This window comes from Pan troglodytes, chromosome 10, assembly GCF_028858775.2.
Source record: "Pan troglodytes isolate AG18354 chromosome 10, NHGRI_mPanTro3-v2.0_pri, whole genome shotgun sequence".
Lineage (NCBI taxonomy): Eukaryota > Metazoa > Chordata > Mammalia > Primates > Hominidae > Pan > Pan troglodytes.
The window spans coordinates 10,530,550-10,544,737 of NC_072408.2; the positions used below are offsets into that span (position 1 = coordinate 10,530,550).

The following is a 14,188-nucleotide window of genomic DNA, read 5'->3' on the forward strand; positions in this document are numbered from 1 at the left end:
TTGTACAATTTCTCATTTGCTTTCAAAATAGTGCCTGTCTTGTCTCTGGAACAGGATACTATGGCTTAGCAATGAGACTAAAAGACCATTCCTTGCAGGGAATTATAACTTTGGGGCCCCTGAAATGGTATGAAAAGTTTTACTATTTATGTGCTGCAGTTCCACAGGTTTTAGCAGGTCTCCAAAGGGGTTTGCGACTCCCTCACTCAAAAAGGGTAAGAACCACTGACGTGCAACCCTTCTTTTTTTGTGTAGGCCTGAACTGTCAACTCCCAAGAGTAGACTATTTTCCCGGTGCAGGCTCAGAAACCCAGTGGGCTCCAGAGATGTTACTAGAGGCCGAGCTGGAGCTAGAAGCCAGGTAGCCCAGGTGTCCAGACTCCTGGCCCAGCCTGCCTTCTCCCACACCACTCTGGCTGATAAATCTGTGTTGAGGGTGAGGGAGAGAACACTGATGCATCCAGATTTGAATTCCAATGTTCACTTTGGGACTTGGATGTAAATCTGTTAGGTCTTAAGTCCGAAGGTGATGTGATTTATTGAAGAGAGCTTGGAAGTTGCTAAGCTCCCTGACAAATAAACCATGCCTCTCCATCTCAGGTCTGTGAAAACATGTATTTTAGGGACTTAGAAATCCCTTTGGAAAGCATTAGAATCTTCTGCTTGCAAGAGAGCCAAGCACACAGATACTTGTCTGTTAAAAAGATGCTCGACCTTTTTGGGCAAGGAAATAATGCACGCACATGGCGATTAACCAACGACCCCCACACTGTTACCCCAATTCTTTCCAAAAAAAGGAAGATTTTTAGTTCCATGAGTTATTGAGGGAGGATGTTATAGAAACCAACTTGGCATCAGAATACCCTCGAGAGTGCCCAAATCAGCTCCTTCATCATGTACTCATCACATCACCACTACCATCATCACGCACGCCCCATTGTTTCCAAGGTTTAGAAAGCTACCTGCCTGTCTCACATGGAGAAGGAACCTTAGAAATCAGCCCACTCTCATATTTTGGCTAAAGAGACCAAGAGGGTGGATGTCATTTCTCCATTCTCAAGTCGATCAAGTCTGAGAAGAGTTGAGATGCAAATCCGTATCTCTGATTCTCAGCCCAGTGCTCCAGGCTAGGGAGGACTGTGGACTTACAGTGTTACCCCCCGCCGGGTCATGGCCTTTGTGCTCCCATTGTCTGTGGCTGTAACCAAGGATAACGATACTAAGCCATCAGAAGCTAATGAGCACACAGCGCTTTGGAGACATGAAGATCTGAAAGGCTGCCTCATTATTATTGACGAGGATGATAATGTGTAATATTTATACACCACCTTGACTGCTAATTTCCAAAGTGAAGGAGGAATTTAAGGACCCAGTCAGCTCTGTTGGTAGCGATGGCATTCTAGACAACCTGGACAGAAGATCTCTGGTTGCTCCAAGTGCCTCTGGTCCCTGGATTCTAAGATGAGCACATCACCAATCCAACCTTTGTATGGTGTGGACTCACTTCTTGCCAAGGAAACCCAGGAAAATGGGCAAGACTTGGGAGGGCTGGGAACGATCACTTTGCATATTTATAAACTCAACTAGTGTAGATTAACTGAAATGCCATATCACGCCTGATCACAGGCAAGCTTCCCTACCTCCAGTCCCGCCTATTTTGAGGCCAGACCTCCCTGGGTTTGAATCTCAGCTCTGCCATTTATTGGTTTTGGGATTTGGGGAAGGTCTTTAAGCTCTCTGTGCCTCAACATTCACAACTATAAAATGGGGATAATAACGCTGACTTTAGAGAGTTGTAATGATTACAGGAGATAATGTATGTTAACACCTCGTACTGTGCCTGGCACGTGGTAGGCCTTCAGTGTAATTCTTATTACATTCTTATAACTGCCCCACAGGCTACATCACTGGAGGGCAGGAATCTGGGGCCAAGTACCCTGTGGGAATCTGTCCTCCCATAGGGGGAGGTTAGGAGAACAGAATTCACCCATCAATTACGAGGTGAAAGTCAGCCTACTTCCCAGGCATGTATAACATTTATTTAAATTATTTCAAGATAGTTCAAAGTTGTGTTTAAATCCTTGTTTACCAAGTGGGTACCTTCTGTAAATTAATATACTAACATTAAAAGATAAATATACATGTAATAATGAAAAATAGAGCCCAATGTTAAAAGTATTATAAATGATAATTTTCTAGGGAGGAATTCATTATTATCATTGGTGGAGTTATTCTGTCCCAAGCTCTGGTTCCTGCAGCTCACTTCACCTCCCAGGGCCTCAGTTATGTGTAAGAGAACAACTGTGGTTATTTCCAAGCTCAGACCTGAAGCCTTTCGGTTCCCCCCCTTGTCAGCTTCCGTGCTTTCAACCTGATCCATTCGTGAGGTTTGCCTGCCATGAGCAACCATGAGCACGGCCTTTAAGTTTGAAAGGCCAAGCCTTAGAGCAGTGTTCTCAAACTTGAACGTGCTTCAGAATCACCTGAATGCACACTGGTAGGTTGCTGGACCCCTCCCAAGAGTTTCTGAGTCAGCAGGTTTGGGGTAGGGCCTGGGATTTTGCGTTTAACAAGCAATGTTGATGCTGCTGGTCCCAGACCTCACTTTGGGAACTACTGTATTAGAACTACTTTTGACCTCAGATGTCCACTAGAACCACCTGAGGATTAAAAAAAATCAATTCCCAGGCTGCACCCCAGGCGAATTAAATTGGGACCTCAGAGGCTGGTACTCAGAGAGACAGCAGTGTCATGCACTGAACTGACTTAGGTGTTGATAACCCCAGGCTGATGCGGGAAAGATTAGGGGTCAGCAAACTTTTTCTATAAAGGACCTGTTAGTATATATTTTTGGCTTTGCAGGCCACATATGGTTTCTGCAGTATATTCTTCTTTGCTTTTTGTTTGTTTGTTTCAAATCTTCGAATATGTAAAAAATAATTCTTAGCTTTCAGGTCATAGTGTAAAAACAGTTTTGGAGCCCTGGAGAATTTGCATCAACCAGGCACGAATCTGTCAAATTTAATGATGAAAATAGCTACTCACAATTAGCATTATTTATACAATAAATTAAAACCAAGGTGAATGTGGATAATTTAAATGAATTAAAGGTACAATGCAAATGTGGCTTCTCCTTACCAAACTTTTACTGTTACCCATCACTGCTCTTTCTAACCGAGTTCTCCTTTCTGAAAAAGAGGAGAGGGGTTTCCTTCTGCCTCCGCCCCCTTTCTGGTTCACTGTACTAGCATTTGATTCCCTGTACTTGCGAGTTGAAAGCCCTTAGCTATCTGTTCAGTGCCGTCAGAAAGTGTTAATTGCCTTTCTAGGATTTCATTCTCTCCCAGTGCTTCCAGTTCTAACTTCCTGTCTCACCCTCTCTCTCCACACAGAGGAGTTTCTTTCTTCTGGAAAGCCTGGCTTAGAAGCCTCTGCGTGTACAAAAAAGGATCCCCAAATGCGGAGTTATCTGGCACTTTCTCACATCCTCTTCCTTGTGCCTCTCTTCTCTCCCAAAGAGTACTCCCTCAATAACTAAGCCACTCCCTCCTTCCCTCCCGCCCTGCCTCATCCCAACCTATCTGCTCAGCTTTGGTATAAAAATGGTCATGCCTAGAACAGCAAGTGAGTATCTGAATGGGCCTAAGAACTCCTAGAAGTTTTTTACTTTTCAATCTGTTCCAAATCTCAGACAAAATGGACAATTCCACCTCTACTCCGATCATTTGCTTTTAGAACCTGTTAGTAAAACACCTAAGCTCTTAAAAAGGTAAATGATGTAAAGCAGGAGGGTGGAGATCTGGATATATTAATAGAAATGGAAGCCTCCATCATTTTCTAAACATACAAATGACTAACTTGAATCCTAGGGCCCTTGGATGGCCCACCTGTTGAAAGGACTTGTGTTGCCTTAACTGGGCCACCATTTAAAAATGTGACCACAAAGCCTTGAGGCAGGGCTGGCTTCATGGGTGTGCAACATGTGTGGGCTCACAGGCTCACATTTGGAAGGACCCTGCATTTGGTTTAATGTCCTGCTGTTGGCATCTTGAAATTCTTGATAATTTCATCTTTGAACTTGTGTCTCATAAGTGAAGTCCAGTGGGACAGTGGGACATGAACATTAGCTGAAGACATGTGCAAATGTCTGCTCTCCATTTGCATATGGTGTTCACGATGCCTGTGAGCACAGAATTCCAGGGATCCACAGTGCATGGGAGCTCAGAGAACCTCAAAGTGAGCCCAAGACAAGATCTCTGCGACAGAGTAAACAGGTCGTTCACAGCACTGAAAAGCCACACTCTATGTTGGAATCAGAACTTTGTTCAAATGCAGAAAGATATACATTCTAAGAAACACGAACAACCGAGGAACCTTATGATATCCTATCCTTTCTCATTTGTGTTGCTTCCTGATTTAACCAACCACTAACACCAAAATGATGACATAGAAGGAAAAAAAAAATAGGGTCATGGATAGTTCCCTTTTCCTTTCATCCCTCTTAACTTATTGTTAGGCATTTCAAGGAATTCTTTAAATTAGTTGGGTGTAGTGGCACATGCCTGTAGTCCCAGCCACTCTGGAGGCTGAGGTGGGAGGATGGCTTAAGCCTGGGAAGTTGAGGCTACAGTGAGCCATGATCAAGACACTGTGCTCCAGCCTGGGTGACAAAGTGAGACTCAAAAAAATTTTAAGAAAAAAAAAAAAGGTTCAGAAGAAAAAAGTACAAAGGATAGAGGTGAGCTGTGTTGTCCTGTTTGTTTGAGGTCAGTTAGAAAAAAAAATTACATTATCTTATTTAACCACATAGCCGGTATGGTAGCTAGACTGTACAGCCTTTTTGGCAAGTAGAAGTTTAAGTTTCCATAAATATTCTTGAAATACTATAAAGAGATTTCTCTTTCATAGCTGCCTTTCATAGATAAGTAGTAGGGTTTTGACCTTTGTCCTGTACCCTGGTTTTAGAATAATAGCCCTCAACACTACCTGAGAATAGAATTATGTTTATTATTGTGGAGACGGCGCCTTGCTCTGTTGCCCAGGCTAGTCTTGAATTCCTGGGCTCAAGCGATCTTCCTGCTTCAGCCTCACAAAGTGTTAGGGTTACGGGCATGAGCCACTGCACCCGGCCCCTTTCTGAGCCTTTTAAACACACTGGAATTCTGTTAGTAAATGACCTAAACTGATTTTTTTTAAAAAAATGTAAATGATATAAAGCAGAAAGCTAGACACTGGATAGTAAAACCAAACTATTAATGATATGGCCTTTCATTAATATTTTTAAGATACAGAGTCAAATTCTCATTTATATGGAAGTCTGGCTGACAAAAGTCTTTCAAACGATGAAGTCCCTGTTTAGCAATAGTAAATTGGAACGAGGCTGAGAGCCACTGGGGGGTTATCCCACGCCACCATCAATGGGGGGCCCCTACTCAATGCTTCAGAACAGACTGGGGAACCATCAAAGCAATTCTCCCGAACATTTCCTGAGCCTCTGTAACATCCTCAATTTTCGGCGTTTCACAACAAGGACACTTCAGCTCTAAGCAGGGCCATGCGCTTACACATGAGCGGTGAGGAAGGGAGAGGAGGCTGTTGGGGTGCAGACACTTTCCTTCCCATAGTTGTGTGTGTGGAGTAGCATGGAAGTAACAGTTGGAAAGGGAAGAAAGGGGTTGCCTGGTTGGCCTGGGGCCTAACCAGCAGGAGGTCACAGACCTCTGGACTACTGACAGAGGAGACCAGCATCAGACAATCCCATAGCGGTCACCATCTGAGAGCCCCCTCCTCACCATGGGCCCTTTTCCAAACCACTTCACTGTGGTCATCAGACACTTGGGTGCTCCATACCCTCTACTGAGTTCAGCTCAGGCAGGCATCCATGCACCTGATTAGGAATTACAGGTCATTTTCTCCATTTACAGATGAGGAAACTGAAGCTTAGTGAGGTCACATAACACAGGGAAGTTCTCACGGAGAGGAAGGGGCATAGCCAGGATCCACGCCTGGACCATCTACCCCCACAGCTGAGCTCTCCTGCCACCCTTGCTGCCTGCTGCCTTCGCCTGCAGGCTTTGCCCACCTTTCCTTTTTGGGAGCTCCAGGTGTGGCTTGGTGGGTGCCAATCAGTCTGCACTGGGCTGTTTTCTCATCTGTTCCTGGGTGTAAGTTTAATCTCTTCAATAACCAGCACTCAGCATTCAGGGGCTGGGTCCTGATGCATTTCTTAGGGCCTGGAGGTTCAAGCTTATAGCAGACACTTGGTGAATATTTGTGCACAGTGTATATTTGTTGCCCCCTCTGCAACTCTATCTGTGCTGTGGTGTGTAAGCCCAGAAACACACCAAAGTCAGCCAGAGTGGGGACATGTACAAGAAGCAAAGGAGTGTCAAAAGGAGTGAACAGAGGGCCCAGTTCTTTACTCCCATCTTCTCTCCATTTGTCTCCACAATCTCCCTTAACAGCCTTCCTAAACCAACCAAACAAAACAATGATGCCCCCTTGTCTGTTGCGGGCATGGCCAGTAATGCTCCTCGCACGGGGCTTAGGAAAGGGAGAGGTAATGGCCAGGTGCAGTGGCTCACGCCTGTAATCCCAGCACTTTGGGAGGCCTAGACGGGTGGCTCACAAGGTCAGGAGATCGAGACCATCCTGGCTAACATGGTGAAACCCTGTCTCTACTAAAAAAATACAAATAAATTAGCCGGGTGTGGTGGCAGGCACCTGTAGTCCCAGCTACTCGGGAGGCTGAGGCAGGAGAATGGCATGAACCCGGGAGGCGGAGCTTGCAGTGAGCCGAGGTCACACCACTGCACTCCAGCCTGGGCGACAGAGTGAGACTCTGTCAAAAAAAAAAAAAAAAAAGAAAAGAAAAGAAAAGGGAGAGGTAATCTAGGTTCTGTGCCCCAAACCTGGGCACAGTGTTGGACACAGCAGTTGCCCTACCATTTCCAAGTGTATTTATAGAAGAAAACAGCACGAGACAATGTTTTACATGGAGACGAGCTTGGAAACCCTAGGATGCATGGCTGCTGTAAATACAGGCCAAGGCTGGTGCACCACGTGGCTGTCCTGCAGGCTCAGCACTCACCCAGAGAGCAGAGCTCCCCTGCACTGCCAACTACTCAAGCAAGACAATGCTGAGTGGGCATCTCCTGGGGATGAGGCACATCTGGGCAGGCTGCCTGGGAACACACCCAACAGAGGACGACGACAAACACAGTCACCTTAAATAAGGAGCTATCAAATATCCATGTGTGGTTTCTCCACCTTGCAGATGTGTTGTGTTTTTTCCCTGTCCAGGGCCTGTCTCTCCCATGGATCAGAGTTCCCACATAGCCCTTGCTACTGTATTGTATGCAAAATCGTTTTCATATTAACTCCAACCAAAAATTCAGGAAATTAAATCAGTTGCATAAAAATTGCTGTGGATCAATGCCATGGCCAAACCGAAATGAGCCACGGAACAACCACTCTGTGTGCGTGAATCCTGCCTGTGACCCTCACAGAAGGCCAAGTGTGCATTACTTCCAGGTGCCGTACAACTGTTTCAACTTGGAGCTGAAAAGATGAAAAGACCCCTTGAAGTCTTCTGGTGCAATGGCTTTCTAGTTTTATTTTAGTGGGAGAAAACTTTCTTCAAAGGAAATCCTACCTGGAAGCCGGCATGTAACTTAGATGAACCCCAAGCTGCTGGTGTAAGGGATCCAGGGCCATGGGGCTTGCTCTCCCTGTCCAAAGCTCCTAGGAGCACAGTTTGAAAAACAGGCATGCATCACCCCCAGCCCCTTGTTAACCTCTTTGTTCACTCATTCACACAACCATATTTCTTGAGCACCTACTGTGTCTAGGTGCTGGTGAGCCAGCAGGTGACAGGACAAACGCAGTCTCCGCTTTCATTAAGCTCACACTGTAGTAGGACGTGGCAAAGGGAAGTTCAGAAAGGGTGGCCCGTGCCACAGAGGAAACAGATCACGGAAGTGATGTGAACGTGACAAGGAGGTGGCCACTTTAGATGGGGATAAGGACAGGCCTCTCTGAGGAAGTGAAACACAAGCTGAGATCAGAATGACAATCTGGAAAGATGCCCTGTTTTGGACCAATGAGGAAGCAGACCCAGTGAGGCAAAGCAACCTTCCCCAGGACATGGCGGGCAGGGGCACAGCTGGGACCTGACTTGGGTTTCCAGCATCCTCCACCCAGGGCTCTTCGCTTTCACAGACATTACTAAACAGCTACCACATACAAAGATGTCTCAGTGGGCCCTGTGCAATGGTTCACACCTCTAATCCCAGCACTTTGGAAGGCTGAGGGAGGTGGATCACCCGAGGTCAAGAGTTAGAGACCAGCCTGGCCAACATGGTGAAACTCTTTCTCTACTAAAAATACAAAAAGTAGCCAGGTGTGGTGGCGGGCGCCTGTAATCCCACTCCATCTCAAAAAAAAAAAAAAAAATTCTCAGTGACAGGTGACATCCAAGGGCAGATAAACCACCAAACCACGTCCTGCTGTTTGGTACTGTCTGGCGTGACTCTTCCCTCCCCTCCCCTCCCCTCCCCTCCTCAGCTGGGGCCAGGGCTGGCCCTGGATCTGAAGGCTCTATACCGCAAAAGACAGAGCCCTGCAGTTGACACCCTAGATCTGTGATCTTGGCTGGGAAAGCTTCTTCATCTCCTATCTCTCCAGCTGCAAACAGGAGGGTGTTCCTTACTGCTTCATTTGGCATAAAGGTAAAAGCAAGATGGTGGGCATAAGCCCACTGGTTCATCTGGAGGATGGCTCTCTGGAAAGGCAAAGTGCTCCGGGCGATTTAAAGACATCAAAGCCAGTTTTCCTCCTGTGCTATAGAAGGTGTTCATACAAGAACTATGAGAAACTACACAGGTCTATACATATTTTACACGCAAGAGTCAGACACTCCTGCTGTGCTGAATATGACAGGAAGCAGCCTGCAAATGGCTCGCCTACTATCCACAAACCAAACAGCTCCAGGCCACCCAAGCACTTCCCAGACCACCAATTCTGCACCTGTGGCCCAGCAGTGCCCCTGGCCCTGGGAACCTTACTGCTGCCAAAGCACTTTCAGGCATTAACTAATGGGAGCTTCCAGCCTCCTTGGGAGATAAGCCAGTGATTATTAGTCCCGTTTTGCACACAGAGTAACTGAGCCCCAGACGACCTTTCCAGGCAACAAAGCGAATGACACAGTGACAACCATTAAGTTCCAATTCAAATCTAGGTCTCCAGACTCCAGCTGCTGCTTTCCACTACAAGCCAGCTGCCCCCAAATTGAACACACCCTGGCCTAATACCACCCTCATCCTCCTGCCACCCCACCCTCCGCCTGCATACACCCGATGCCCCAGAGTGCACTTAGGACTTTTTTCAGAAGCTGCCTCTTCTCACAACCCCACCTCAGAATACTTGCCACACACTGCAGACCCCTGGGACACTATTCCTGCACACACAGCAGCTGAGACCCATGTTAAGATGCTGTTCGGCCGAACCCAATTGAGCCGCCTCCCTTTCACACTTTCCAGCCAATGCACACGTTAACACTGCACATATCGCTTAGGAAAGCTATACACCCCAACACCTCCACACCCTCCTCCTTTCATAGGAGCCGGCCAGCCGCATGTGCAGGGATGGGCCCACAAACAGGTGACAGGGCCTGCATAATCATGTTGCCACAAATGCACAGACGTGCCCAGGGAACACAGGACTCCCCTGCACAGGCAGCCTGACCCACTGGGAACAACGTGCACCACACACAGCAGGTGCCTGCATTTAGCAAACCCTGTGTTGCACGGGGTAGGCAGCCACGGCCTGTCCACATCTAGCTAAGCCGACTTTGAGCCTGTCGGCTAAGCTTGTGCACAAGAGGCAGCTACTGGAATTCAGGGTGGGCAAAGAGAGTGACATTTTGAAGAGGGACAGCCATGTCCCGGGAGGGCCCACGGCCCTCAGAGGCCCAGAGCTCTTCCCAAGGCACAAGTGCAGAAGGCGAACTCAGGCGTGTGGTTAAGGACACCCTGCTGCGGGCCCCTGCACACACCAACGCGTGCTCCCACCCGCCGCGACTCCCCCGGGATGCCTGCCCCGCTCCTATCCGCAGCCAGCGTCCCCCTGCCCGCCGGCCCCGCCACGGTCCATCAGGGACTGCGGGCGGCGGAGGTGGCGGCGCCTTGCCGGGACCCCCCAGCCTCCCTCCCCCGCCCCCGGCGCCCCACCCCACGCGGGCGCGCTTCTCCCGCCGCAGCCGCCCGCACTTACCTGGCCCGGACACGGGGCTCCGCTACGCGGTGATGGAAGCTGAGCCTAGAGAGGCGGAGAGCGGCGGCTCGCAGGGCCACCCAGCGGCACCTGGCCCGCGCCTCGGCCCGCCCCTTCCTTGCCGGCCGGGGGAGTGTCCGCGCGCCTCCAGCCCGCCCCGCGCCCCGCTGCGGCGCCCAGTGCCCGCTGTCCTCACCTGGCCAGCGGGACGCGCCCGGGAACCCCGCACGCGGGCGGGCCGCCTCTTTGTCAGCAAGTTTGCCTTTCTGTGATTCAGAGCACGCGGAGCGAATTAAGTGGAGTTAGGGGTACTGTGCGATTGTCTGGGGGAAACCTGCGGGGAGCGCGGGAAGGGGTGGACTTGATGAGCGGCGGCGGAGCGGCTTTCAAACCTTCCCGCCCTCCGCAGCCCCCAGCCCCCGCCCTACCCGCCCTCTCAGATCCCTCTGTCTCCTGCCTAGGTCGGCCCCTGGGAGAGGTTGGCTCCTGGGGGTTCCCAGGGACTTTAGGGACAAGGTTTGATGACATAGAGCTTCCCCACTCCCCCTTCCTCCCCTCCCCTCATCCTCCGCCCCGAGACTCCCATCACTGCCCTGTCCCTCTCAGAGTCCTGGGGACCATCGGCCTTGCATTCCCTGGGCCCAGGGAGAATCAAGATTCTTCCTAATCTGGAGCAAAAAGAGTAGACGGTAGGGCCCAGCTGTCCCTGCCTGCACCCAGCGGAGGTACAAAGCTGTCCCTAAGTGGGTCTGTCCTAGCAGTGGGGCGTGCATTATGGGTTATTTCCCAGAGCAACGGTGGCCTTGTGCTTATCCAACCATGTTCTTTTGAAACTTGACTGCAGCGAGCCGGGTTATCCATATACCAGGTTGCTAGGTCAGGGAGGCCGCTACTGGGGGGCAGGGAACGCGAAGCACGCCACTGTGCCCCAGAGCACCAGTGCTCTCAATGCCGCAGCTGGCCGCTGGGAAAGGCTTCGCACAGGGCCATGCGGGAAGGAGATGACAGCCACAGTCCCCTGAGATGAAGACCTGAATGCAGAAGCTGCCGCGAAGGAGTCCCCAGAGCTTGCTGTGCGCGGTGCAGGAGGAGGAGTGTGCTGGGGGTGAGGGGGTAAAAACCTGAAGTCTGGAGGAGACCTGGAGTGATGTGAGGTTGAGTTTCGTGTGGGGCAAGCCGGGTTTGAGAAGCAGGCCACCTTCTTCCAGGGGCACACATCCAGCAAATGCAGTGGGAATGACCTGTGGTTCTTAGGAGAGAGGCTGAGGCAAGAGATGCGATTTTTGGAATCATCTGGAAAGAAGTTGGGCTGACAAGAGAAGAAAATGGAGCAAGAGGGTAGAAAAGATAGAGAGAACAGGGCTGAAGACAGAAGCTGTCTAAGGAGGGGAAGGAGCCCATGAGAGAAACCATGTGGGAGGGTCGGGACTGTGTGGAGTGAGAGAACTCAGGAGAAGAGGGATGTTCAGTGGGGGCCTGGGCTACAGGGACATCAGGAAGGAAGTGCCCAAGAAAACAGGTTTAGATTTGGAAATCAGGAGATCTCTGGGGGCTTTCAAGAGAATTATTTGAGTGGTGGGTTGTGTAGACAAGATTGCCACTCCTTGGGGGGCATCAGGATCCTGGATCCAGTTGGTTGATCCAGGGACACAAAGGTTCATTTCTTTGCTTTCCTTCAGGGGGACTCCGAAGGGCCTCCCCAGAGCCACAGCTTCCAGAGGGATCTGACGAGGCCTCTGTGGAAAGCAACGCAGTTCAAGTTCAGTCTCTGCCTAATCCTGTTTTCCTCACTCTCTCAAGGTGAGTGAGGTCTATGGCGGTAAGCCCCCCCGCCTCCCCATAGACCTCCTGGAATGCCTGGAACAGCTCAGCAACCTGGGCACAGGTGGCTTGAGACAACCTAGCCGTTCGGGCCTGCTGCCAGAGTGAACGCCACAGGGAGGCCTGCCGGGTCTGGGGAGCATGAGCTGGTCAGGCCCCCAGTAGACCTCTTGCAGGCTGATCTCCATCTCCATGCAGAGTCTGTATCCTAGAAATCCAACCTGAGATCCAGCGGCACCGAGAAAGGGTGAGTGAAACAGAGAAAAGGTGGGATGGAGGGAAGAACAGAGGTGGGAACCACTCAGCAGGAGCAAGAAGGGGTGATGGTGGGAGACAGGCAGGAAGGAGTAGGCGTGTGATTTGATGCCTCTCCCCTCCACCTCCAAGGAAGCTGTTTCAAGAGATAGGAATTGTCAGAAAAAGCCGGAGAAGGTGGTGTTAAAGGAAAACATTGAGAATGGGGAGTGAAGACGAGGGTTTTTCGTAGCAGAAGATGGATCTTCAAAAGCCAGGAGGCAGAGGAGAGCAACGCCGTCGGTGAGATAAAGGTGGAGGGAAGCTGATATTCCCTGAAGTTAGTAATATTAAAACAGTACTGAAGAAAGAGAAAGTTGGAAAATGGTCGAGAGGGACCTTTTAGCAACATGAGAGGGCGAGGGATGAATGGAGCTCTGGACCAGGATATTCCCTCTGCGGCACCATCCCTGGGAACGTTAGACGTCTGGGGTAGTGAACCAACAAAAATAGAATATGCGATTAACAATTTCCCAGGAATCATGTTTACACATGTAAAAAAAAGACAAACAGGTGAAAGTAATTTCAATGATGTATTTTATTTAACACAATATATTTTAGATATGTGTTAAATAAAATATATCATTAAAATTGACGTGTCAATATAAAAAATTAATAATGAGCCATACATTTTTTTCCTTCTAAGTCTTCCAACTCTGGTGTGTATTTTACCTGTATTGCACATCTAAGTTCAGACACTAAATTTTCTTTGGAAATACCCGATCTGTACTTAGATTTCATAACATTGATGGTTGAAGAAGTTCATTTACAAACCTAAATTGCCCCATATATACCTATGCTTTCTAATAACAGAATAAAATGATCAGTCTTTAAGTTAATTAAAATGAAATAAAAAACCCAGCTCTTCAGTTGCATGGAGCACCTCTCCAGTGTTCAGTGGCCCCACATGTGGCTAGTGGCTACTAGATCGGACCACACAGGTCTAGAATTGGAATTCTGAGACTTTTGGATTTTGGCTTTTATTTTGTCCTGATTTTCTGTGAAGGAATGGGCTTGCCTACCCCCAGTGCTGTACCACTAAAAAGATCCTCATCTGTTCCACCTCATTTCACAAAACTCACTTGAAGAAGACGAGGGAGAAGTCTGAGAGTCCATCTATGAATAGGGAAATGGGGCTTTGGCTTGGACTAGAAATGGTATGGAGGAGATGAGATATGAGTTGGAAGTATCCCGTTTTGATTTTTGTTCTATGTTCATAAGAGGAACGAGGTTTATTTGTCAGGTTGGGTGCCCCAAAGAGCGAACCGAGAGTGCGCTGTGATAATGCACGGGGCAACTCTTTCTTGCACAAACTCTCATCTTAGTAGTTTCCCTTGAGCTCTGGGCACTGGCTGCGTCACAAACAGGTGGACGCAGCTGCTATATCTAGGCCTCATTTTCTGCATCTGCAAACTGGGAGAGTAGTTCCTTATTTGGAAAAATAGGAGGGACCAGGGAAATCCCAGATTTGGAGACGGGTGCCTCTCAGCCAGGCCTGTAGCTCATCTGCTGTCCCTAGCTGGGTGCCAGCAGCTTCTGCATTCAGTCCACAGTCTGGTACCATTTGCCTGCCTTTATATCTGATGGGAGAGATCTGTCATGGGATGCAGAAGGGAGGGACGTTCTAGATACTCCTTTAGAAATGTAAAAATAATAATACTTAGGCATCCTTGCTTTTATCTGAAATGGCCTACATCTCTTGCTACTTGGAGGTTCAGGATAGATCTTGTGAGACCTCCTGCATGCCAGCACAGGGCCTGATAGCCTTACCATGCAGCAGCAGTATCTATAACCATTCCTA

At 49.0% G+C, this 14,188-nt stretch overlaps 1 long non-coding RNA gene across 7 annotated transcripts in view; it reads right to left on the minus strand.

Annotated features, from left to right (window-relative positions):
- The window catches only part of LOC107967407 (uncharacterized), a 62,984-nt gene extending 52,358 nt beyond the window's left edge, over nucleotides 1-10,626 (minus strand). For 5 of the 7 annotated variants that reach the window (XR_008538215.2, XR_008538217.2, XR_010147937.1 and 2 more), the window contains exon 1: nucleotides 10,273-10,626. This is a non-coding gene — a long non-coding RNA (uncharacterized LOC107967407). The remainder of the gene's footprint in view (nucleotides 1-10,272) is intronic. The other 2 variants (XR_010147936.1, XR_008538216.2) reach the window with 2 other exon arrangements.
- Between the last annotated feature and the right edge of the window lie 3,562 nt (nucleotides 10,627-14,188).